At 42.4% G+C, this 26,462-nt stretch overlaps 1 long non-coding RNA gene across 50 annotated transcripts in view; it reads right to left on the reverse strand.

The window, feature by feature from the left end:
- Positions 1–301: 301 nt before the first annotated feature.
- LOC103690083 (uncharacterized) overlaps positions 302–26,462 on the reverse strand; it is a 73,262-nt gene continuing 47,101 nt past the window's right edge. For 18 of the 50 annotated variants that reach the window (XR_010061618.1, XR_010061614.1, XR_010061584.1 and 15 more), the window contains 11 exons: positions 25,585–25,726; positions 24,628–24,780; positions 24,115–24,182; positions 22,967–23,108; positions 22,000–22,152; positions 17,828–18,452; positions 14,290–14,361; positions 11,177–11,345; positions 9,472–10,762; positions 6,895–9,047; positions 302–3,707 (listed from right to left, as the gene is read on the reverse strand). This is a non-coding gene — a long non-coding RNA (uncharacterized LOC103690083). Of the gene's footprint in view, positions 3,708–6,894; positions 9,048–9,471; positions 10,763–11,176; positions 11,346–14,289; positions 14,362–16,069; positions 16,149–16,592; positions 16,657–17,827; positions 18,453–21,999; positions 22,153–22,966; positions 23,109–24,114; positions 24,183–24,627; positions 24,781–25,584; positions 25,727–26,462 lie in introns of all 50 variants that reach the window. The other 32 variants (XR_010061583.1, XR_010061590.1, XR_010061586.1 and 29 more) reach the window with 32 other exon arrangements.

Below are 26,462 nucleotides of genomic sequence, written 5' to 3' on the forward strand. Positions count from 1 at the left end.
TTTCTGGTGGTCTTGATAGCAAACCAAAGGGATCCAGACCTAGGGAAGAAAAGAAAATTCATAAACATCAGGATTAGAGAACAGCAAAGCGTGGTTCTCATTCAGATTCACTTCCAACCATTGTGACCTTTGTGCCCAGGAATGAAGCTGACTTAGTTTTTAAACAAACTAAATTACAATGTATTTTACCTCTAACAAGTTCTACTTTCTGAACAGTTTTTGACATTTTTAAATAATGGCAAGGTCTAGAATGTAGAAAATAAAACAGCCATAGACTGACATAAAAACCACAGCGCGCAACTTAAAGGAAATAAGGATGGTTTATTCTGGATCCATTTTGAGTCACCATGGCCCGAGAACACAGGTTTAGATCACCCCAGATTACATGTTCCAACATGGAAACAGTTTCCCAAGATTTTTATACTTTTATACAACAAATAAAATCATGAATCAGGGCAAGTTTAAAAGACATTGGTGGATACATGGGAGAGGTGGCTGTAACATGATTAGGGAAGTTATTCTACAGCTCCAAGATGCTACCTGTTGACATTCTGCACTCTTGAATGGGTGGAAGCTAGTGCTCTGCTAAGTTAATAGCTTCTAAGGCTTTTTTATGTATTATCATGATGTGTTGCTTCACATCAGAGTGAATGGAACAAGGAATGGCTGTTTCAGAAGGCTAAAACTAGCCCAAGTTAAAGTAATTGTCCTCTAAACCTGAAAAAACCCAAATCTCTCCATAAGACTGTGATTCATCAGCCTCGGAAGACAGACTCCTCCAAGACTGATTAATCCACGTCTTGTTGGTTTATTTGTTTTTTGTCTTTGAGACAGGGTTTCTGTGTGTAACCCCGGCTGCCTCAGAACTCACTCTGTAGGCCAGGCTAGCCCTGAAGTCAGAGATCCACCTGCTTCTACCTTCCAAGCACTGGGAATAAAGGCATGTACCACCACAGCCCAGTTCTTCCAGTTTTTACTCACAACCAGATACAGCTTCTTTTTAGCATTTTTTTGCTCATATATAAATCTTTTTATTAGATGTATTCATTTTTACTTGTTTTCCCTGTATGTATGTATATATGTATATACATATGTATGTACATAGTCTGTATATATGTATTGCTCACAGTGGTTAAAAGAAAGCACTGGAGCCCTGGAAAATAGCAATGATAGGTGGTGGTTACCTATATGAATACCGGAAATTGAACTAGGTCTCTGTAAGAGCAACCAGAGCTCTTGACTCCTATAACATCTCTCTAGGACCGAATAAAAGTCTTCTTTCAGCTATTTATGACAAAAATTAAGGCATTTTATTCACTAAGTAGTTAAACAAATTTCATACATAATACATATAAAATTAATATATACTAGGGAATCCCAAGGTCATTTCACTACTCAGAAGTTTGTGTTTTTTGAGACAAGGTCTCTACATAGCTTTTGTTGTTGTTTAATGCTTAAGTCTTTACATATCTATAATGCCAGACTGAGGTAGAATTGCCAGTTAGAGGCCAGCCTAGGTGGACTACACAGTGTGATTCCTCCAAGAGAAAAAGATACATTTGTATCTTCAAAATCCATTGGGGGAGGGGGGAACCTCAACAAATGATGTTTAAAACTGGCTTCTCCAATACAGTCACCCAGCTGTGTACACTGAGAGCTTTCAGACATAGCAAACCATTCTCATACACTCAAGATTTTCATGAACGGGGTTGGGGATTTAGCTCAGCAGTAGAGCGCTTGCCTAGCGAGCGCAAGGCCCTGGGTTCGGTCCCCAGCTCCGAAAAAAAAAAAAAGGAAAAAAAAAAAAAAAGAAAAAAAAAGATTTTCATGAACATCTCTTTAGTTATTAAATTATAAAGTAATCTTCAACATTGACAGATATTATAAAAACATAGCTTTATACAGTCTTTGTCATCACCTTAAACTGTGGGCATATATTCATATTTATATTTTGAATATCTGGACTTCTGTATTTTACTTGAGAAGACATTTAAGAAATGATAAAGTAAATAGAGCTTGGTACCGTGTCTTATATGAAATTCATTGTCAATTACTTGTCTTCAAATTCCAAGTGACATTTACAATTAGCAATTCTATTTCTGTAAAAAAAAAAAAAAGCGGGGTTGGGGATTTAGCTCAGTGGTAGAGCACTTGCCTAGGAAGCGCAAGGCCCTGGGTTCGGTCCCCAGCTCCAAAAAAAAGAACCAAAAAAAAAAAAAAGCATTTACATTGAATCTATCCCACCCACCCATCCCCACACATACATTTACTCTTCTAGATGGAAGCCTAATTCTTTGCCCTGTGTTTTGATAGTTGGGTACACATCAGGCCTTTTCTAAACTCCCTTGGCACGTGGAATTGGCTTTTCTTGCCGGTCTTCCACTGCTGCAGTTCCTGGATCCAGCGGGTATAGTAAGTAGGGCTGTAGAACAGTGATGGTGCGTGAAGTTCTGCTTCCAGCATGGGCAAGAGCAATAGGAACACACACCCCTTCTCATAGTGCAGTGCCTCTAACCCATTTTAAAAGTTCATTCTTGAGTTCCTTGACACAAAATCTTCTCTCTAGCCCATGTTTACCTAGTGCTCACTGTAGTCCTTTCCTACCTTCAGAACACTGGGATTACAAGCAGGAGCCATCTTGATGACGGAGAGTTTGCATTTGTTTTTGAGTTATTTCTACATTTTCAAATCAAAGCTGGGAATAGCACAGTTTCAGTATCCCAGACTACTTGTGGTCCACTTCAGGTCCCACAACCTTCAGGTTCTATGAGGAATTACACCAGCTTCCTGGCATTTCTTGGGGCATTGGAAGACAATGAGCTTCAGTTTGAAGGCTAGCCTTCCTTCTAGCAGGGGCTTATAGGAAAGAAACTGCTGGTGTCCTGTTGAAACTAATTCCTCTTGGGGGCAGCAGAGCTCTAGATAAGTTCAGCAATGCCACCTTACATCCTATTCTCCCCCCAGTTTAGTCTGAAAAAAAGGACAAGAAAAATGCCTGCTTCCTCTTCTGTGCAGATTCTAGTTGTACAAGGCAGCCATTTTACTTTTGCATTTGCAATTCAAACCAAAGATTGCAAACCACCACCCTTCTTCATGAAAACACCTCTCCTTTGTCTAGATAAATTCCCTCAGAGCCCTGTGCATTCAGGCTTGATTTACTTGGTGATACTTGTCCAGTAGGTGAATAAAAAGTAGAAAGAAAGCATGTGAATTCTGAGGGCATGTCTAGTAAATCCTGAATCCAAGTGCTTTTTTACTCATTTCTGTACTTATGAATTTCTGCAGTGTCCTCAGGTTGTGGGAGGATAACCGTTTGTGATACTGGGGTTGCATGTATGCCTGAGGACCTCTGTTCCATCTCCAGCACCCTCTTTAAAGGAGATAACTAACACTTACAAATTGTTCTCAGACCTTGGCAAGCATACTACAGGGGTACACTCGCACCTACAGTAAACATGTATGCTATTAAATTGCTTCACTGCTGATAGTTCGTGTCACCCCCTAGGTTCTACACTAATGTACAGTTAGGGTTCAGTTCTCCAGGTTGTAGAAAGAAAATAATGCCCAATCTCTTCTAGAACACTAAAGGCCAGGGCTGTCATGGGAAGGAAACTGGAGGTAACATGTCTGATGAAACTGTGTCCTCATGGGGGCAGTAGAGCTCTACGAGGAGCCATTGTGGTGCCCTCCTCTTCCACCCATCTTATCTGAAAAGAAAAAAAAGAAAAAAATCATTTTCCATTTCTAAAAATATCAGAAAGTAAGCCTGCCTTCCATTTAGGCTCAGAGGCAGCTCATAAGGCAGCCATTTTGTTTCCGAATTACCTTTTCAAGGCTAACAGATGCCTATAACTCCACCCATCAGCACTCCTGTCCTTTTCCTAGGTAAATTTCTGAACTCCACAATGGGAATCAATGGTCCAGAAAGTTGCTGTTGTATTATCATATCTCCTCAGTGGGGTAACATGGATGAAGCCAGGAAGACAAAATTGCTTGAAGCCTGTTTTCTAGCAAATATTTAGCAGATTTTGGTTGTTATTTAATGCAAGTTACCTCAGGCCCACTCACCTATGAAATTCCTATTTTCTAAATAACATTAACTCCTAACTGAAGTGCCATTCTCCCATAAAGCCATTCTGAAGGACATACATCCATACAGAAGCATTTCTCAAATTTCAAGCAAAACAATACTGTCTACTTTTTATAAAGCAATGTTTTACAGTATATTAAATTTTACCATTACCTGTGGTAGAGGTCTAAAGTGTGACAAACAAGGTTTATGAGTCTTCATATTTACTGTTAACACAAAAATACAGCCCTCACCTCCAAAGGGATTAGAGATACTGTATACTGAAGTCAAATATGAGTAATCTTGACTCAAGAATGCATATCTAGGTTACCCCAACTTACATGTTCCAATAAGGTAGCAATTTACTGAACTATTTGTAGTAATAAAACAAAGAAAGTCAGAATACAGGCCCAAGGCCTGGGATGACCTCAAATTCAAGAGTCTGAAGAGCAAAAAATAAAAAAAACTATCTATAAAAAAAGAAAGAAAGGAATGAAATAAAAATTCTAGACTACAAATATCATTAAGATTGGCCAAATCTTAACAAAATATAAAATTTTCTCAAGGGTTTTAACATCTGGACCAAATGTTATCTTACACTGTTACTCATTTAATCAAGGGGTACCAAACAGCCATGAGTTCAAGATAAGCCTGGACTACTACATTGGGACCTGTTGAATGAAGGGGAAAAAAAATCACCTGTATTACAGAATAAATGTGTACTGTATATACTGACATAATACATACTTTTACAGTAGAAAAGCAGATGTTTTGCTGTCTTGGTGTTTACATTGTTTTTTGTTTTGTTTTATTTTAAAGTGTGCCTCTGAATGTATACCAAGTGTGTAATGCTAACCACAGAGGACAAAAGGGTGTGTCAGAACCCCTGGAGCTAAAGTTCCCAGGAAGAGATGAGCCTGTTGACTTGGGTACCCACAACAAACTCAGATGCTTTGGGAAGAGCAGGAAATGTTCTTAATGAGTCACCTCTGGAGCTCTTCTCATGTTCTTGTCCTGAAACCTTACCATGAAACTTTATAGTTAAATCTGTGCTGAAGGTACCAACCTGTGATTCCCACAATAGAGGAGTTCAGGGAAGAGAATTAAGGTTTCCGGAACAGAAGGTGTGGGGAATGGGTGTAGCAGCAATCCCAAGATGGCGCCAGGGACTGCTGCCGAGTTTTAAGACTAGCACCTGAAAGTAAGCCACGCCCCATCATGAGAGCTGTGCAGGCGCACCATGACCATAGATCAGGCCATGTGACGTGGACCTATGAACAGAGGATACGCACACTGGATGGTTGAGTTGAGGGAGGTTATAAGGGAGTACTCTCGGGGCTGGAGAGAGATTGTTGCTGCTTGTATGCTAAAAGGTTCCTGAATAAACTGCTTTGAGAAGAACGTCTTGGTGTCGCTCCTTTCCTGCTGGTCGGGGTTGGAAGCGACAAGAAGGGACACAGCAGATCCACAGCTCACTTATGACATAGAGAGCTATGCTAGGAATAAGTAAAATATAAAGCAATTACAGCCCAATGCTACTGTGTAGGTTGGCCAGATTGTCCTAGGCCTCAATGCTATCACCATCCTCCAACCTTGGGAGTGGTGGCACTGCAGCTCAGTTTCTTGAATTATATTTCCAATATTCACATCTAGGATGAACAAATGAAAACTTTGTTGCAAATAACATTACTCAAAGCAATCACCATTAACAGCTTGTTATATATGTGTATTTGATTGGAAATGGAATAAAAGGAAGTTTGTTGATGAGAGCTCATATTTTTAAATTACGTATATGTTTGTCAGGGTAATATTGTATTTGTACCTTTGGATGGACACACAGGGAGAGGAAAACAGGGAGACTGGGAAATGGAGTGGAGGTTTAGTGACACAGAGAAGGAAGACACTAAGAAGGAAGGAAGAGGCTGAAGAACTCAGGACAGCCATCCTAGGTGTTTTTATCAGACAGGAAGGGTAGGGGGACAATCACTCACAAGCCAGTGTGTGCAGCTCTGCTATCATAAGAACATGGTTTCAAAATTAACAACACCATGTCCCATGATTCTTTGCAATGGCAGAAGATTACAGACAGCAAGAACAGCTCCGGGTGCCTATTTGAGCTTCCTGGATTTCTCCTCTGGCCCCAACAAAAACTCTGTAGTTTCCGTAGTGCTTTCTCATCAGAACCTGGAGAATGAGGTGTCTGGCTTCCATAGGCCACGAGTTAAAAGGTTGAGATAACTAGCTGAGGACCAGTGAAACCCGCCACTCTGCTTCCTGTTCCTGAGGACAGCTGTGCATGTGGTACAAATCTCTCAGTCAACATAGTCTACATTAACACTCTGTAAGATCCCATGATTCTAGTCTGACTACAGAAGGAAAAAATATATATATAACCAGCAAGCTTTGCCATTTAGGACTCTGAGAGCTTCCGTGTTTCAAAATGGTGACAAGCAGGATCAAGGAAGTCCCTGTGCATGCCTGTGCCCTGTGCAGGAATATATGAAACATATTCCACATGACGGCACTGTGGCCCCACAGGAGTGACTATGCCCTGACTGAAGTTCCCTATTCCCCACCTTTCCAGTATGAAAAAAAAGTCAATACAAATATAGTATCCTGTAACTGGTTGGGTCCAGCCTTCTTTCTGTCAGAAGCCTATTGTACTCCCAGAATTTAGCTTCCGTTTTGCATTTTATTCCAATGCCATTCCTAACAAGGATAGACCTGTGCTCCCACTAAATAAATTATTGAATGGATAAAATGAAATATAAAAAAAAAAAAAAGCAAACAAGAGGCAAAAGGAAAGCAAGCCTTGAGGCACCCACCTGCCTCATTCCTCTTCTCTTGGGAGGAAGTCTGTGCAGTCCACGCTCAAATCCTGCATTGCTCCCCATCTGCCCCCAGCAGCATTCTGCCTCCATGCTTGCCCCTGAAGTCTGATGGATTCCTGGTCTTGAGAGCGATCTCAGGGATCACTTCAAGGGAGAAAAAAGACATGTTGCAACCTCAGGGCTGAACAAAAGTAAACCATCAGGGGACCTAGTTCTTACCTACTTCACACAGACTTCCCTGGATAGCACGCTGTGTGTGATCCAGACAAGGGCTTTAGACAAAAGGCCTTGTGTGTCCTGTGCCAGGCTGACTCTAGTGGCCCTGGATAGAGGATCCAGATACCTGTCAACACTGAATGCTATGCACAACCCCACTTGGAGAAACATGTGCGTTGAAATCAGAGTGGTTTCCAAATGGATCTGTCACTGATTCTCTCTAGGGGATGCTTTAGTTCACACTGCAGCAAGGGCACAAGAGTCTTCCTAGATTGGAGGCCTATTACTGTTTCCCATGACATAACTACATATGCCTGTTACTGTCTTCACTCTAGATTATACATTCAGTCTTATACTTGCCCTTGGCAACCAAGACATGGACCTCTGAGAGGAGCTGGGACTACACAGTGTGTGCCAGGGCAGCTTGGGCTAAACGGGGAGTGGATGTGTCTCAGCAAGAAGGCAAACTTAAAATCCGGCCCACACATGGCACAAGGAGCAGGAGACAGACATCCCCTTCAAGAGCCTGCATTTCTTTTCCTGTGGTTTCTTCTTGTCAGGTCCCAGATAAAAAGACCAAAACCCCGCCCCACAACTTCCTATGTCAGCTTGTCTACTGGTCTTCTCTTAGTCCTGTACTCTTCATTTTTAGCTCCAAGGTAGTGCTGGTGTTCAAATCTCTCCTGCTGGAGAGGAAAAGCACTGGAGTCCACTTGGAAGTCAAAGGAATCCTACCTGACATTGATTCCCCATTGCCAGGACTCATGGGAATGAAGCTGTAATGGCCCTGCACTGTAGCTCTACCTGCAGGATGGCAGTAGGGCACAGCAGAGGCTCACAAAGGCCATCCTTGACTACTCCTCCCCCATGCTCAAGCCTAAAAAAAAAAATACAATAACCAAAACAGAGAGACAAAAGCGTGGATGTCTCGTATTTTCTTACTGTTTCACAGAAGTAACTCTCCACTGAACCTTCTCCGTTCAGACCTGTTAAACTCCCCTTGGATTTACTTGTGTTTCAAAGGTGGGTAAATTGGTGGATGAAGAAAGAGAAAGGGAAAACCTTGAAGCCTGGACGTTGTCTTTAGGATAAAAGTAATAATTGCCAAGGGTTTGTTCGGTGATGTTATTTAAGACAAGGTGAAACCTACTCCTGCCATCTGGTCATGGTAGCATGAACCTAGAAATTCTGAAATTCTCAGGGGCAAAGACAGAAGTCTCATGGAAAGACCCAGGCCAGCCTGGTCCATGTAGTTAGCTCACAACAACTAGGGCTTAGCATTGTTCTTTGCTTTTAAACAATACCTCTATCATGTGAAACCTATGAAAAATTAATCATTCCAAAATTTTACGAAGACCAATAAGTATCTGGAATGGGTAAAAATGAGCCGTCATAAAGAAAGAAAAAGAAATATTCCAGATCACACAAGGAAAAGAATCCCATAAAACAAGAAAAAAAAAAAAAATACTGGTGAAATTACTCAAAGATGAGCTGAAGAACTCAGGACAGCCATCTTTGGCGTTTTTTCAGACAGGAAGGGCGGGAGACAATCACTCACAAGAGCTTGTGTGGAGCTCTACTGCCATCATGCGGATGCGGCTTCAAAACTGACAACACCACTGACCTTACTTCCCATGATCCTTAGCGATGGCGGAAGCTTTTTTAATGGCAAGATCAGCTCTGGGTGCCTACTTGGGCTTCCCGGACTTCTCCTAAGGCCCCAACAGAGACTCTGTAGTTTCAGTACTGCTTTCTCATCAGAACCTGGTGAGAGGCCTAGCTGGCCTAGGCCACCAGCTAGTAGGTTAACATTGCCAAGTGAACGCCAGTGAAACCCGCCCCTCTGCTTCCTGCTCTAGTACCTCAGGTCAGCTCTGTACCTGGTCCAAGTCCCTCAGTGAAAACAGTCTGCGTATTCTGAGAGGTCCTGCCTACGGAAGGAAAAAAAATGTAAGAGGCCAGTTTGCCCATTAGGGATTGTGAGACCCTCCCTGTTTTAAAATGGCGACAAACAGGATCAAGGAAGTCCCTGTGTTCTGGAATGTCTGAAAGGCTTTCCGCATGATGGCGCTGTGGCCCCAAAGGAGTGAAGGTGTCCTGACAGAAGCTCTCTCTCCCCGCCTTTCCAGTGAAAAAATTCAATGCAAAAGCAATATCTCAAAGCTGTGTGGGTCTAGCCTTCTTCCTGTCAGAAGACTGTTGTACTCCCAGAATTTATCTTCTATTTTGCATTTTATGCCACTTCTAACAAGGATGGACCTGTGCTCCCACTAAATAAATAATTAAATGGATAAAATGAAATATAAAAACAAAGCAAGCAAGAAGAGAAAGGAAAGCAAGCCTTGAGACACCCACCTGCCTCATTCCTCTTCTCTTGGGAGGAACTCTGTGCAGTCCACGCTCAAATCCTGCATTGCTCCCCATCTGCCCCCAGCAGCATTCTGCCTCCCTGCTTGGCCCTGAAGTCTGATGGATTCCTGGTCTTGAGAGCGATCTCAGGGATCACTTCAAGGGAGAAAAGACATGCTGCAACCTCAGGGCTGCACAAAAGCAAACCATCAGGGGACCTAGTTCTTACCTACTTCACATAGACTTCCCTGGATAGCACGCTGTGTGTGATCCAGACAAGGGCTCTAGACAAAAGGCCTTGTGTGTCCTGTGCCAGGCTGACTCTAGTGGCCCTGGATAGAGGATCCAGATACCTGTCAACACTGAATGCTTTACACAACCCCACTTGGAGAAACATGTGCGTTGAAATCAGAGTGGTTTCCAAATGGATCTGTCACTGATTCTCTCTAGGGGATGCTTTAGTTCACACTGGAGCAGGGGCACAAGAGTCTTCCTAGATTGGAGGCCTATTACTGTTTCCCATGACATAACTATATATGCCTGTTACTGTCTTCACTCTAGATTATATTATCACAGCAGCCTGGTCCATATAGTCAGTTCACTACAACCAGGGCTTAGCATAGTTCTTTGCTTTGCTTCTAAATCTCCACAATAACTCTATGGTGTAAAACCCATGAAAAATTAATCATTGTAAAACTTTAAGATCATTAAATATTGTAAATGGATAAAAAATGAGTTGTCATAGAGAAAAAAAAGGAGATATATTAGATAACACAAGGAAAAGATCCCCATAGGACAAAAAAAAAAAAAAAAAAATACTGCTGAAAGTATTCAAAGTTGGGCTGAAGAACTCAGTACAGCCATCCTTGACGTTTTTTTCAGATAGGAAGGGCGGGGGATAATTACTCACAAGAGCTTGTGTGGAGCTCTACTGCCATCATGAGGTTATGATTTCAAAATTCACAGCGCCACTGCCTGCCTCCCCATGATTCTTAGCGATGGCGGAAGATTACAGCTAGCAAAAGCAGGTTTAGCTGCCTATTTGTGTTTCCTGGACTTCTCCTCAGGCCCCAACAGAGACTCTGACTGTAATGCTTTCTCTTCAGAACCTGGAGAGAGTGAGGCCTGGCTGCTCTAGGCCACCAGGTAGTAGGTTAACATCCCTAGCCGAGCTTGGGTGAAACCTGCCCCTCTGCCTCCTGTTCCTAGGCCTCGGGTCATCTGTGTACTTGGTGAAAGTGTCTCAGTCAACAGGGTCTGCATTAATACTCTGTAATGTCCTGTGATTCCAGTGTGCCTACAAAAGGAGTGAAAAAAACAAAACAAAACAGTAAAGGCCAAGGTTTGTCATTTATACATTCCCGTGATTCTTCCTTACTTCAAAATGGCCGTCCACAATCAGGTTTGATGATGAGGTATGCATGTGTGGGTATGTATGAAATATTTGTTGATGGCAGTGTTGACCCAGAGAATTAAAGGTCCACTGACTCTAGCTCTCTGCTCCTGCCTTTAAAAACTGGAATAAATGGGAGGTCTCTTTGCCTTTTTCCTTTATTGTGAGGAAAACTGATCTGGGCAGTTTAGCTTCCATTTTCACTTTATACTCTTACCAATCTACTGGATAAGGACCTGTATCAGAACTCAAGCACCAAAAGACAGACAGTCAGACAGAACGATGGGGGAGGAGTGAAAGTGTTGCTGAGACACCTACCTCCCGTCCTTGTCCATCCTCTCTGAAGACCTGAGAGCCAGAAGTGACAGCCTAGTCAATGACAATCCTGCATTTCTCCCTGTCTTCAGCCAGCATCATTCTAGCTCCAGTGCTTTCTCATGCTACCTGATTGTTTTGGGATTTGGGGGGCAAGTCTCAGCATCCAGTTCTAGGTAGGAAATGAAAATACAGCTAACTCGGTACCTGGATTAGAACTAAGTGAGCTCCAGGAAACCAGGTTGTCAGCCAGTTTCCCTTGTTCCCTAGGCCTCATATTTCAAACTCTGATACATATAATAGGCCCAGTGTGGACCGCAGGATGTGACCTGTAAGGTGGACCTGGAGACTGGTGAAGACTGAATGTTACAGAAGCCCAAGCATTTTTAGTGTTTGAGCATGTTCAACAGTCTAGCAGTTTCCTCTCCTTTCACTGTGGACCTCTTATTCTTCATCATTATTTTTCCCTTGAGCCTCAGTGTTATTTTTCCTCATTGATACTTAAGATATACACCATATACAGGATTCAGCACTTTCATTAAACTTAATATTCACACTGATGAATTTTCCACATTCACTCCAACTCTCCCAATGCCTAGATCCACAGCTCATTACCGATAATGAAATACTCATTAAATTTGCATTGAAATTCATTATGTTGCACAATGATTTTCATGTCTTTACTATGCATAATGTACCTAAGGCTAAGGAATCGTTATAGCTCAGAGTTTGAGGCTAGCTTATTTCTAGTGAGTATATGTCAGCCTGGAAACTAAGAAGAAAAACATCAAACAAAAATACCAATGTATTATTTAATATATTAATAAGTTTCTATTCATATATAATACAAACTTTTAAAATCTTAATACAGGTTAATAGCCGCAAGATTTTTTTGAAGATTTATTTTATATGTGTGTGTGCACATGTATATGCTTATGTGTATGAATGTATGTTATGTATGTGCAAGTAGCCCCGAAGTCCAAAATGAGGAGTTGGCTTCCCTGGAACTACAGTTAAGAGGAAATTATGAGCCTGTTCAGTTAGCTACTGAGAACCAAACTCAATTCCTCCGGGACAGCAAGAGATGCTATTAACTGCTGAGCCCATTCCAGAGCTGGGCTTCTTCCTGTTTGTATCCTAAATTCTTACTTTACAATTGTATCTTTGCAACTGTGCATGCTGGGGTTTATGTGTGATTCCCACCCTACAGACGTTCAGACAGGGGGATTGAGGGTTGCTGACTAGCTGGGCCAACATAGCAATCTCAAGACCCTGGCCTTCTCCAGCCCACTCTCCCCATCACTGGGAACCTTCACGGGAAATCATTCTTGGTAATTCTACATCCTCCTGCTGTTAATAATGCACTAGCTGTGGTCAAAACGCCATCATAGTGCCCTTCCTACCTGAGAAACATCATCCAGAAAAAAAGATGTCAGGGAACACAACTGTTTTGACTTTCAATAGGATATTCTGAAGGGTCTAACTTTTGTTTTGTTTTTCTATTCGAAACCAAACTTTCAGCAAAAGAATTAATTTCGTAGAAATCAAATGTGCTCCCTGCTTCCCCACGCGGTGTTTCTCATGCATCTGGACCTGTGTTTGCCCAGTACTCCATGTCCCATACTTGGCCACTGCATCATATCTCTGTCTCAGAGAGAAAATGGACATTCCAAATAAAAAAGGAGAAGAATGTTCTGGAATTTAAATTTGTTGCCCAGAAGAAGGCATCTCTAATAACAAATCTTAGCTCTGAGGCTCTGCAAAAGATTCTTCTGTTAACTCTACAATCCTCATAAACTAATGGATTTCTTAATACACTCCTCATAACCAAGATACACATATTGACAAAAGAGAGCAACAAAAACCACTTCAACAGCTTTTAACTATATTCTACTGCTTCCTTTTCAGGTTAGGTTTTCCTTCATTTCATGAGATAGGGTCTTTGGCTCAAGTGGTCTAAAAGACCCAAGGTAGCCCATTATGATTAAACTTTTTTTTTTTTTTTTTGGTTCTTTTTTTCGGAGCTGGGGACCGAACCCAGGGCCTTGCGCTTCCTAGGTAAGCGCTCTACCACTGAGCTAAATCCCCAGCCCCATGATTAAACTTTTGATCGTTCTGCCTCCACCTTCTACTGCTGGGATTGAAGGCAGGCTCCACTGTTGATAAAACGTTTAGATGCAAACAGAAGGCCTCATGCACAGTACAAGCCCAGGGATGTTTTCACTGCACAGCCTCAAGATTACCCTTTCATTAGTTGTTAAAATGATAATTTCAAACATTTTTGTGCATGGATTCAATATAAGAAAGTACTATTTAAAAGAGAAAATGTGGAGATTAAGGGGTCATATCGAATAAAGAGTCATGCAATCAATCTCAGAGCATCTACTACTATTAATTTTATATACTCAGGAGCGATTAAGATTCTTATGGAAAACAGCATAAACTACTTCAGACAGTAAACATGGATTCTTTGATAACTGATAACATGTACGGCCTAACAGTTCTCTTAGGGCCTGAGAGGAATTTAAGGCCAGCCTCTAGCACTAGCTTCTCAAGGCCTCTACAGATGGACCTTAATCCAAGTCAGAGGTTCTCAACTTTCCTAATGCCAAAATCCTTTACTCCAGTTCCTCATGCTGTGCTGACCTGGAGTGTAATATCATTGGGGTCACCAATTTTTAATTTTACTATTGTTATGAATCATAATGTAAATATCTGATATGCAGGACATCTGGTATGCAAACCACAGTTTGAGAATCACTGCTTTAAGGAGAGGACAGGAAGTTGGAATGGCGCTGTTTTGAAACTGCTTCCTCATGGTGGCAGTATTGTACTAGACACTTACACAACCGCCATTTTGTAATGTCTTCTCCCGCCCTTCTTGTTTGAAAAAAAGAAAACCTACATAAACTATGGATACCTTGTATACTGTCCAGTTGGAAGGGACAAGATCAAACTATTTTGCTCTAGGTGTACTATTCTCCATAAAACCAAACTTAGGCCAACCACTTCATTGCCACTTCATTGTTAACATTTTCTTACGAGTTAAATCACCTTCACATTTAAATTCTCTCATCTACCCTTCTGGCAGATCTTGTCTGAAATGCTATACTCACATTCGACACTGTACTTCGCCGCCATTTTTCATACTCTGTGTTGAATTGTTGGCAGTTCTGTGCTTTAAAGACCTAAGAAGAGGCAGAGACAGTTCTCATCAGACACCATTTTCTAACCTGTACCCCCTGTATATAGCATAATTTTCTGCTAGGACAGAGAGACCTCGCTCAGCCCACAGTTCTGTGCTTAAAGTGGAACGAAAATGCATTCCTTTGCTATGAAGTGTTTTCTTTTCTTTCTAACTGAAATATTTTTTAACAATAAATTCTGATCATGGTTTCCCCTTCCCCATCCATCTCCTCTAACACCTCCCCTTCCCCCGTCCCAACTCCAGGCCATTGCCTTAGGGAGCCTATATGGTGATTCACTCCTTTAATCCTAGCATTTAGGAGACAGAACAGGCAGATCTTTGAGTTCTAGGCCAGCCAGAACTACAGATTTTTTTTTTCCTTTTAAAAGGGGTGGTGGTGAAAAATACAAACAAACCAGATTGTTTTTAAAAAGAAGCAAAAGCCCTACTGAAGGATATTTGATCGCATAGTGAACCCCAAGAGTGTGACCTGGCAAAAATCTCTTCATGGTAAGGCTCAGCCTTAGCACATACCTAGCAGAGTGAGAACAAAATAGACATAGGCGAAGACAGGAGTCAGAGAATGAGGAGCCCAAAGATTAGAACAGATCATAAAGGTAGTATGAGGCCAAGCACAGAATTCAGTGAGAAACCTAGAGAAAAGCCTGACTGAATCAGTCAGCTGGGAGAGGAATTTAGTCCAGAAAAGCAGGGGTTGACCAGCCAGCCAGAAATCAGAAAGAACTAGAAAGGGTGAGCTTATTCAGCAGTAAGTCTCACAGGCTGAAGACATTCTAGGCCTAGATAAGACTGTACAGAGGCCTAGGTTAGCAGACTGAAGGCAGTAAGCCTCCAAGATGACAATTATACAGAAGAGTAAAAGTTCCCTTTACAAAACACAAGTATTAAACAGAGATACACAGAAACACATACAAACACAAAATCCATAAAAACAGAATGAGAAACTGTAACATACAAACAGACTTATAAGATAAAATACCCAAAGAAAAGGTTTACCCTTAAGTGTGGTTTAATACCCAATGACACTCTATTAGAGAAACCCAGAATTTCCTTTGCAAGTGGGTGTCAATTACAGAGAGTCTCAGTTAGGAATGGGGGTCTCTTGCCACTATCAGGGCTGGGATCACATCTAGCTTCAACCTGTGTAGGGCCTGCACATGCTCTGAGTCCTGAGAGCTGTGATGTGTGTCAGCCCTGTTGTGTTCAGAAGACACACAGGCCCTCTGGCTCTTACAATCTTAAGAGCTTGTCATCTGCATAGCTCCCTGGGCCTTGAGGGGAGAACCATTCAGGAGCAAGTGTTCCACAAGACTCCGTCTCCAGTTGTATGTCTCTGTGTTACTTCCCAACTACTGGAAGACAAACTGAATAAAACATTTTTCAACCCCTTTGACTTTCTTGTGGTGCATATGTTGTTGTGTGTATGTGTTTATGTATGTGTGTGCACAAACTGGACTTACAGAAATGTATAAAGTTGAATAAGGTAAAATACTTGAATGCAACATGGAAGTTTGTAATACAAATTAATAAATGTGGGCTTCAGGCTGGCCAATTTTTCCTCTTAGACTTTACTGGAAAGATATTTATAATTAAAATGAATTTTCTCAGCTTACAGAATAGATACACAGACATAAAAAAAATATTCTGTAACAATGACTTATAAGAAAGGCCATAGTGGGGGTTCATACCCTGAATCCCAGCACTCCTGAGCAGGGGAAGAGGGAGATGGATCTGTTAGTTCCAGACCAGCCTGGCCTAGAGTGAGTTCTAGAACAGTCAAGGATACAGAACAATTGTTTTGAGGACAAACAAAACAAAAAACAAAAACAAAGAGAACTAAATATATTAATAAAATGATTTCATCAAAATGGGTTATCATTATTAATCCCATCAACTATTTTCTAAATTTCCATCCCAGTCATATAATGATAAGATTTAATGCCACAGATATTAGGAAGTGGGAAATTCCAGGGCACATACTGTAGAAATAAATTAGCTCCCCACCTCCAGTAGTGAGGATCAAACCAAGGGCAAGGACATGTAACCCAAGCATTGTACCCCCCATTTATAGCCATTGCATTACGTGTTCACTGTATGTGTTTACTTCTAAATCTCACAGCACATCTTTATTGCATAAAAGTTTAAAAGGGTACCAAAATTTTAAATATTAGGCACTTGAACAAAGTAGAAAGGAAGCAAATGGGAAACAACCTTTGGTGTTTTAGGAAAAGCATCCAATGATCCCTTCTAGATTTGAGCTTTAGTTTGGCTTCACCTGAAAACACAACAAAAATAAAATACTTTTCGGGGTTGGGGATTTAGCTCACTGGTAGAGTGCTTGCCTAGGAAGCGCAAGGCCCTGGGTTTGGTCCCCAGCTCCGAAAAAAAAAGAACCAAAAAAAAAAAAAAAACTTTTCAAAGTACCCAGAGCGGAGCAAAACCCAGAGCACCCATCTTACTTGGTCACTTTCTTTCTGGGTAGCGTTTTTTCAAACAGGAAGGGCGGGGGGGACACCCACTCACAAGCACTTGTGTGGAACTCTACTGCCCTCATGAGGATGCGGTTTCAAAACTGACAGCACCACTGACCCGCCTTCCCAGGAGTCTTATCGATGGCGGAAGATACCGGAAGATTACAGACAGCAAGAACAGTTATGGGTGTCCATGACTTCTCCTCAGACCCCAACATAAGCTCAGACCGTAGTGCTTTCTCATTGGAACCTGGAAAGTGCCTTACTGCCATAGGACAGCATCCAATAGATCAATATTGCAATCTGGGCAGCGTGAAACCCCACCCCTCTACTTCCTGTTCCGGGACCACAGGAAATGTAATAGGCACTTGTGTTTCAGTCAAAAGGATTAACAGACTCTGTGATAGCCCATACCTCCAAACTGCCTATAAAAAAAAAAAACGGAGTAAGGAGAGGCCACAATTGGCCATTTATGAATTCCCCTGGACACTCTGCCTTCTCCATAATGTCTAGAAAAAACATTAAGGTAGTGCTCTGTGCCTGGGTATATATGAATTATTTTCTACATAGAAAAGAAGTGGAGTAAGAGTCCAAACACGGATAATTAGTAACTTTCAAACTATCATAGCTTTCCTTAATATTTGTAATTCCAGCATGGAGGAAGAGACCTGTAGTCAGGTATGTATGAAATATGTTCTGAATGACGGAAGTGTTGCTCTAAAGAAGAAACAGTACCCAACCCCCAGTTCTGATTTATACAAACAAAAAACAAAAACAAAAACAAAAATTGAGTCCAATTGGAGAGTCCAGCAATGGAGGCAGCCTTTCCCCCTTCCTTCAAAGTGAACAAAGAGGTCCCCTTCGGCTTTCATTTTTCGTCAATGTCAGACCAACTGGATCTCTTCCTGATTTGGATCTCCAAAGGACAAAAGACCAAAACACGAATAAAGAAGGAAAGAGAAAGAAAAGTGAGACCTGAGGCACCTCATGCATCTTCTCTTTGGATAAAGTCAGCATTCAACCTCCAAAGGGTTCTTGTGATATTTATGATTATCTTGTGCTCTTAGGATCCATTTCTAGAAAGAAGAAAGAAAATGCTGTATGGAACCTCCGTGTCTGCATTAGAGCAAATCCAGGTACCAGAAACCCTACTCTCAGACAAATTCACTTATTCCTTGGGCACCATATCCCGAAGGACATAACAGGCCTCGTGTGGGCAGTGGGTGGTTGACTAGCATCATATAAGGAGAATCTAAGTAGTAATTTTGAATGCTCATAATCGAAGGGGGAGAAATAAACATTGCACTGCCTATAAATTCCAATGAGATAAGTGACAGTGTCTTATTATTCTCCTATTCTTGTGAAGGGCCACTAGGAAGCAATTCATTGGAGGCTTATTAACACTTTCCAGTAGTAAATTGATGTCCAATGTTGCGAGAAGCATGGAAGCGAGCAGGCAGGCGAGCTGCTGGACCAGGAGCTGAGAACAAGCAGACGAGCAATCACTTTCACTGCATGGCTTCTAGAGTCTGTCTTCATTAACTGTTGAACCGGTCATTTTAAAAATGTTTGTGCATAGATTCAGGAAATAAGGAAATTCCTTTTTAAAGAGAAAATATGGAAATAAAGGGATCGTATTACATGAGCAATCTCAAAGCATCTACTACTGTTTATTTTAATGTACTCAGGAACAGTTAAAAACACCCTAAGTAAAACATCATAAAATAGTCAAACAGTAAATATAACCATTCCATTATTTGTAACACCAAGAGTGTATGAGGATACACATTCTCTTAGGCCATATTGAAATTCAAGGAAGGCCAAGGCCAAGTTCTCCAGGCCTCCAAGACCAACCTTGCTCCAGGGAGAGTGCAGGAAGCTGGAATGGCGCCAGCTACATGGAAACTGATTCTTCAAGAGGGCAGTATTATTCTACATACTTATAAAAGCCCCATTTTTTTGAGCCTTTTTCTCCCATACGCCTCATTTCAAAGAGAGAGAGAGAGAGAGAGAGAGAGAGAGAGAGAGAGAGAGAGAGAACCTGCAAGAAGACAAGACATGGCAGCTTTGTACTTGGCCCAGTCTGAAAGGACAAGTTCACACTGCTGTGCTCTTGGCCAGGTGCTCCCTGTGAAACCAAACTGTGGTCTCAACCCACAAGGAATCTTTTGACATGAGTCAGATTATCCCCTCCACGCAGTAAGTGGGTGGGTGTGTTTCCTACCTATCAACAGGCATTGTGAACCTTATCAAATTATCTGCTCCAGCTAGTTATGTGGACTCTGTATGAAATGAAGACTGAACTTTGGGCCCTAAGAAAACTGAACACATTCCTAAAAGTCCGCACATGCTACCCTGAAGTTCACCTCCATTTGTCCTACTGTGTGTTGAATTGTTGGCAACTCTTTGCCCTAAATACCTAAGAAGAAGCAGGGACAGCTCCCATCAGTCACCACTTTGTAACCTGTGCTTCCTGTATATAGTATAAATTTCCACTAAGAGACCACACTGTCCCCATCCTTCCGGTCTCAGTTAAAAACAGGAGGAAAACACATTTCTTTGTATCAAGTATTTTTTCTTTTCTAATTGAAAATAATTTTTCATACAATATAATTTACTCTTGCTTTCTCCTCTATTTCCTTATGGATCCTAAGCACAAACAAACCAGAAGAAAAAGTACGTAAGAATCATACATGCACACAAACAGAAAAATCATAACAAAACAATTTCAGAAACTGTAAGATGCAAACTAAATAGCAGCAAATTTAAAAAATGCCCAGGGAAAGAATTGAGACCAATCGATCAACAAAATTATCACTGAGTTTGCTTTGAGATGGCCATTACCTATTAGTTATGAGGCCTACCCTTCAGTGTGTTTATATATCCAGGGACACAACTGACAAAAACAAAAACTTCCTTTGGAAGTGGGTGTCATATGCAGCTAGCTTCCTGGTTAGGGGTAGGGATTTGTGTCCACTTTCCACTGTCAGTATTGGGATGATGTGCAGTTTCGGCCTGTGAAGGCCCTATGCATGTGTCCGCCCTGTCTCAGTGGGTTCTAATGTGTCAGTCCTGTTGTGTCTGGAAGATACCTCTAGCGTGCTCTGCTTCCCCTTCTAAATAGCTTCCTGAGTAACAACGGGAAGGACATGATAGAGACATTGCCTTAAGGACTGAGTGTTCTGAAGTCACACACTCTCTACACATCATCCAGCTTTAGGTCAGTGTGCTACTTCACATCAATTGGAAGAGGAAGCTTGTACAGCATTTCAACATCTTTGAATGTCTTGTTGATGTGCCTGCATGTGAGTGTGCCTCAGACTACTGATAATGTTATGTGGAAAACAAGTCTCATCAAAAATACTTTTCAAAGTACTCACACATCTTGCTTTGTGCCTTTATTTCGGGGTAGCATATTGTCAGACAGGGGAGACAAAAATTAAAATACTAATACTGTATTAAGGTTTGAAAAACTCAGGACAGCCATAAGGTTTGAAAACTCAGGACAGCCATCTTCCTTGGTGCCTTTTGACTCTTAATGGTGTTTTTTCTTTTGCTTTCTTTTGCTTTTCTGAGAGAGGGGCAGAGAAAAGTTGTGACAGGCTCTTTCCTGGAGCTCTACCACTGTCATGGGGGTGGACTTTAAACTCACTGTTGTGATTTATAAAAAGAAAGAAAAAGGCTCCACTGAGCTATCTACCCATGTTTCTTAGCAATGGCAGAAGATGGCAGAAGTTTACAAACAGCAAAAATACCTCTGGGTGCCTATCTGGGCTTCCAGTACTTCTCCTCAAGCCCCAACAGAAATGCAGGACTGTAGTGCTTTCCTGTCAGAGCCTGGAGAGTGAGGCACCTGGCTGCCCTAAGCCACCAGCTACTAGGTTAACATTGCCAGGTGAGTACAATTGAAACCCGCCCCTCTGCTTCCTGCTCTAGGACCTCAGCACAGTTGTGCACTTGGTACAAGTCTCTCAGTCAACATGGTCTGCATTAATACTCTGTAAGGTAATGAAAGGAAAATTATACGAATTTAAGGTTTAAAAATATAAAATTAAAAGAGTAAGCCCCAAAAGCCACAAACTCAGGAGTAGCAGGCCATAAAGATAAAGAAAAGGAATACAAGAGAACTACTTTGCTTATCACCCGGTGTGAGTAACTGTTCTTTGTTCTGCCCGTGATGTTTATTTAAGCCCCTGCTTGTGCTTTCCAGCCATTGCGTCCTACAGAGAGCACCCCAAGAAACCAGCAGGCCAAGCCTAACCAGAGGTGTTTCAAACACAGATGCTTCATCAATTCTGACAAACTTTTAAAAATAATGAGGACCTGAAGACCCGACCGTTCTCCTGATTTAGTAGCTCTGTTCCAGGAACCAGGGGGCCATAAAACCTTCTGGCATCCCCTTATCTCCTGGAGCCATAAAACAATCCTGTAACTTGTGGTGCCTTCCCCTTTGACATCCCCCATCCCCTGGGCTCACAGCCTCTGCCTTTAAATACTCTTTCTCCCAGCTTCTCAGGGTCTACACCTCTGTCTCCTGCGCAAGAAACCTGTCGGCCCGGAGATCTCTGTAATAGGTCTCCATAATAAACCTCGCCTTTGCTTATTACATCCAAAATGGTCTCTCTGTGTCTGGGGTCCGCGATTTCCCAAGACTTGAGTAAGGGTCTCTCTGCGTGGGATTTTTCAGTAACATAATTACAGTCTGTCGACAGAAGTAGAAAAAAATGTAACAGGCAAGGTTGTCCATTCAGGATTACAAGACTGTCCCTGTTTCAAAATGGCAACAAGCAGAATGGAGGAAGTTCCTGTACATGCCTGTGAGGGAATGTATGAAACACATTCCGCATGATGGCAGTGTTGCCCCACAGGAGTGAAGATGTCCTCACAGAAGCTCTTTGTCCCCGCCTTTCCAGCATGAAAAAAATTTCAATACAAATGCAATATCCTGTACCCGGGTGAGTCTAGCCTTCTTCCTGTCAGAAGCATGCTGTACTCCTAGAATTTAGCTGCTACTTTGCATGATATACCAATGTCATTTCTAACAAGGATGGACAAGGGCTCCCATTAAATAAATAACTGAATGGATAAAAAGAAATATAAAAAAAGCAAACAAGAAGGGAAAGGAAAGCAAGCCTTGAGGCACCCACCTGCCTCATTCCTCTTCTCTTGGGAGGAACTCTGTGCAGTCCACGCTCAAATCCTGCATTGCTCCCCATCTGCACCCAGCAGCATTCAGCCTCCATGCTTGCCCCTGGAGTCTGATGGATTCCTGGTCTTGAGAGCGATCTCTGGGATCACTTCTAGGGAGAAAAAGGACATGAGGCAACCTCAGGGCTGCACAAAAGCAAGCCATCAGGGGACCTAGTCCTTACCTACTTCACATAGACTTCCCTGGATAGCATGCTGTGTGTGATCCAGACAAGGACTCTAGACAAAAGGCCTTGTGTGTCCTGTGCCAGGCTGACTCTAGTGGCCCTGGATACAGGATCCAGATACCTGTCAACACTGAATGCTTTACACAACCCCACTTGGAGAAACATGTGCGCTGAAATCAGAGTGGTTTCCAAATGGATCTGTCACTGATTCTCTCTAGGGGATGCTTTAGTTCACACTGGAGCAAGGGCACAAGAGTCTTCCGACATTGGAGGCCTATTACTGTTTCCCATGACATAACTATATATGCCTGTTACTGTCTTCACTCTAGATTATACATTCAGTCTTACACTTGCCCTTGGCAACCAAGACATGGACCTCTGAGAGGAGCTGGGACTACATAATGTGTGCCAGGGCGGCTTGGGCTAAATTGGGAGTTGCTCTGCCTTAGCAAGAGGGCAAAGCTTAAAATCCTACCCACACATGGCAAAAGGAGCAGGAGACAGATGCCCCCACCAAGAGCCTGCATTTCCTTTCTGGTGGTTTCTTCTTGTCAGGTCCCAGATAAAAAGGCCAAAGCCCCACCCCACAACTTCCTGTGTCAGCCTGTCTCAGTCCCTACTGGTCTTCTCTTGGCCCTGTACTCTTCATTTTTAGCTCCTAGGTAGTACTGGTGTTCAAATCTCTCCTGCTGGAGAGGAAAAGCACTGGGGTCCACTGTGGAAGCCAAAGGAATCCTACCTGGCATTGATTCCCCATTGCCAGGACTCATGGGAATGAAGCTGTAATGGTCCTGCACTGTAGCTCTGCCTACAGGATAGCAGTAGGGCACAGCAGAGGCTCACAAAGGCCATCCTTGACTACTCCTCCCCCATGCTCAAGCCTAAAAAAAAAAAAAAATACAATAACCAAAACAGAGAGACAAAAGCGTGGATGTCTCGTATTTTCTTACTGTTTCACAGAAGTAACTCTCCACTGAACCTTCTCCGTTCAGACCTGTTAAACACCCCTTGGATCTACTTGTGTTTCAAAGGTGGGTAAATTGGTGGATGAAGAAAGAGAAAGGAAAAACCTTGAAGCCTGGACATTGTCTTTAGGATAAAATTAGTAACTGCCAAGGGTTTGTTCGGTGATGTTATTTAAGACAAGGTGAAACCTACTCCTGCCATCTGGTCATGGTAGCATGAACCTAGAAATTCTGAAATTCTCAGGGGCAAAGACAGAAGTCTCATGGAAAGACCCAGGCCAGCCTGGTCCATGTAGTTAGCTCACAACAACTAGGGCTCAGCATTGTTCTTTGCTTTTAAACAATACCTCTATCATGTGAAACCTATGAAAAATTAATCATTCCAAAATTTTACGAAGACCATTAAGTATCTGGAATGGGTAAAAATGAGCAGTCATAAAGAAAAAGAAATATCCTAGGTCACAAAGGAAAAGAATCCCATAAAACAAGAAAAAACAAAAAAATACTGGTGAAATTACTCAAAGATGAGCTGAAGAACTCAGGACAGCCATCTTTGGCATTTTTTCAGACAGAAAGGGCGGGAGACAATCACTCACAAGAGCTTGTGTGGAGCTCTACTGCCATCATGAGGAAGGGGTTTCAAAACTGACAACACCACTGACCTTCCTTCCCATGATCCTTAGCGATGGCGGAAGCTTTTTTAATGGCAAGATCAGCTCTGAGTGCCTATTTGTGCTTCCTGGACTTCTCCTAATGCGTCAACAGAGACTCTGTAGTTTCAGTACTGCTTTCTCATAATAACCTGGAGAGTGAGAGGCCTAGCTAGCCTAAGCCACCAGCTAGTAGGTTAACATTGCCAAGTGAACGCCAGTGAAACCCGCCCCTCTGCTTCCTCTTCTAGTACCTCAGGTCAGCTCTGTACCTGGTCCAAGTCTCTCAGTCAACAGGGTCTGCATTAATATTCTGACAGGTCCTGTGTTTCCCATCTGCCTACAGAATGAAAAAAAATGTAAGAGGCAAGTTTGCACATTCGGGATTCTGAGACCCTCCCTGTTTCAAAATGGCGACAAGCAGGATCGAGGAAGTCTCTGTGAATACATGTTCTAGAATGTTTGAAACATAATCCGCATGATGTCGCTGTGGCCCCAAAAGAGTGAAGGTGTCCTGACAGAAGCTCCCCCCCCCACCCGCCTTTTCAGTATGAAAAAAATTTTAATACAAATACAGTATCCCAAAGCTGTGTGGGTCTAGCCTTCTTCCTGTCAGAAGACTGTTGTACTCCTAGAATTCAGCTTCCATTTTGCATTTTATACCAATGCCATTTCTAACAAGGATGAACCTGTGCTCCCACTAAATAAATAATTAAATGGATAAAAAGAAATATAAAAACAAAGCAAACAAGAAGAGAAAGGAAAGCAAGCCTTGAGGCACCCACCTGCCTCATTCCTCTTCTCTTGGGAGGAACTCTGTGCAGTCCACGCTCAAATCCTGCATTGCTCCCCATCTGCACCCAGCAGCATTCAGCCTCCATGCTTGCCCCTGGAGTCTGATGGATTCCTGGTCTTGAGAGCGATCTCTGGGATCACTTCTAGGGAGAAAAAGGACATGAGGCAACCTCAGGGCTGCACAAAAGCAAACCATCAGGGGACCTAGTCCTTACCTACTTCACATAGACTTCCCTGGATAGCATGCTGTGTGTGATCCAGACAAGGGCTCTAGACAAAAGGCCTTGTGTGTCCTGTGCCAGGCTGACTCTAGTGGCCCTGGATAGAGGATCCAGATACCTGTCAACACTGAATGCTTTACACAACCCCACTTGGAGAAACATGTGCGCTGAAATCAGAGTGGTTTCCAAATGGATCTGTCACTGATTCTCTCTAGGGGATGCTTTAGTTCACACTGCAGCAAGGGCACAAGAGTCTTCCGACATTGGAGGCCTATTACTGTTTCCCATGACATAACTATATATGCCTGTTACTGTCTTCACTCTAGATTATACATTCAGTCTTACACTTGCCCTTGGAAACCAAGACATGGACCTCTGAGAGGAGCTGGGACTACACAGTGTGTGCCAGGGCAGCTTGAGCTAAACGGGGAGTGGATGTGTCTCAGCAAGAAGGCAAACTTAAAATCCGGCCCACACATGGGACAAGGAGCAGGAGACAGAAGTCCCCTTCAAGAGCCTGCATTTCTTTTCTTGTGGTTTCTTCTTGTCAGGTCCCAGATAAAAAGACCAAAGCCCCACCCCACAACTTCCTATGTCAGCTTGTCTACTGGTCTTCTCTTGGTCCTGTACTCTTCATTTTTAGCTCCAAGGTAGTGCTGGTGTTCACATCTCTCCTGCTGGAGAGGAAAAGCACTGGGGTCCACTTGGAAGTCAAAGGAATCCTACCTGACATTGATTCCCCATTGCCAGGACTCATGGGAATGAAGCTGTAATGGCCCTGCACTGTAGCTCTGCCTGCAGGATGGCAGTAGGGCACAGCAGAGGCTCACAAAGGCCATCCTTGACTACTCCTCCCCCATGCTCAAGCCTAAAAAAAAAAAAAAAATACAATAACCAAAACAGAGAGACAAAAGCGTGGATGTCTCGTATTTTCTTACTGTTTCACAGAAGTAACTCTCCACTGAACCTTCTCTGTTCAGATCTGTTAAACTCGCCTTGGATTTACTTGTGTTTCAAAGGTGGGTAGCTTGGTGGATGAAGAAAGAGAAAGGAAAAACCTTGAAGCCTGGACGTTGTCTTTAGGATAAAATTAGTAACTGCCGAGGGTTTGTTCAGTGATGTTATTTAAGACAAGGTGAAACCTACTCCTGCCATCTGGTCATGGTAGCATGAACCTAGAAATTCTGAAATTCTCAGGGGCAAAGACAGAAGTCTCATGGAAAGACCCAGGCCAGCCTGGTCCATGTAGTTAGCTCACAACAACTAGGGCTCAGCATTGTTCTTTGCTTTTAAACAATAGCTCTATCATGTGAAACCTATGAAAAATTAATCATTCCAAAATTTTACGAAGACCAATAAGTATCTGGAATGGGTAAAAATGGGCAGTCATAAAGAAAGAAAAGGAAATATCCTAAGTCACAGAAGGAAAAGAATCCCATAAGCCAAGAAAAAAAAATACTGGTGAAATTACTCAAAGATGAGCTGAAGAACTCAGGACAGCCATCTTTGGCTTTTTTTTCAGACAGGAAGGGCGGGGGACAATCACTCACAAGAGCTTGTGTAGTGTTCTACTGCCATCATGAGGTTAAGGTTTCAAAACTAAC

The sequence above is a fragment of the Rattus norvegicus genome, chromosome X, assembly GCF_036323735.1.
Source record: "Rattus norvegicus strain BN/NHsdMcwi chromosome X, GRCr8, whole genome shotgun sequence".
Lineage (NCBI taxonomy): Eukaryota > Metazoa > Chordata > Mammalia > Rodentia > Muridae > Rattus > Rattus norvegicus.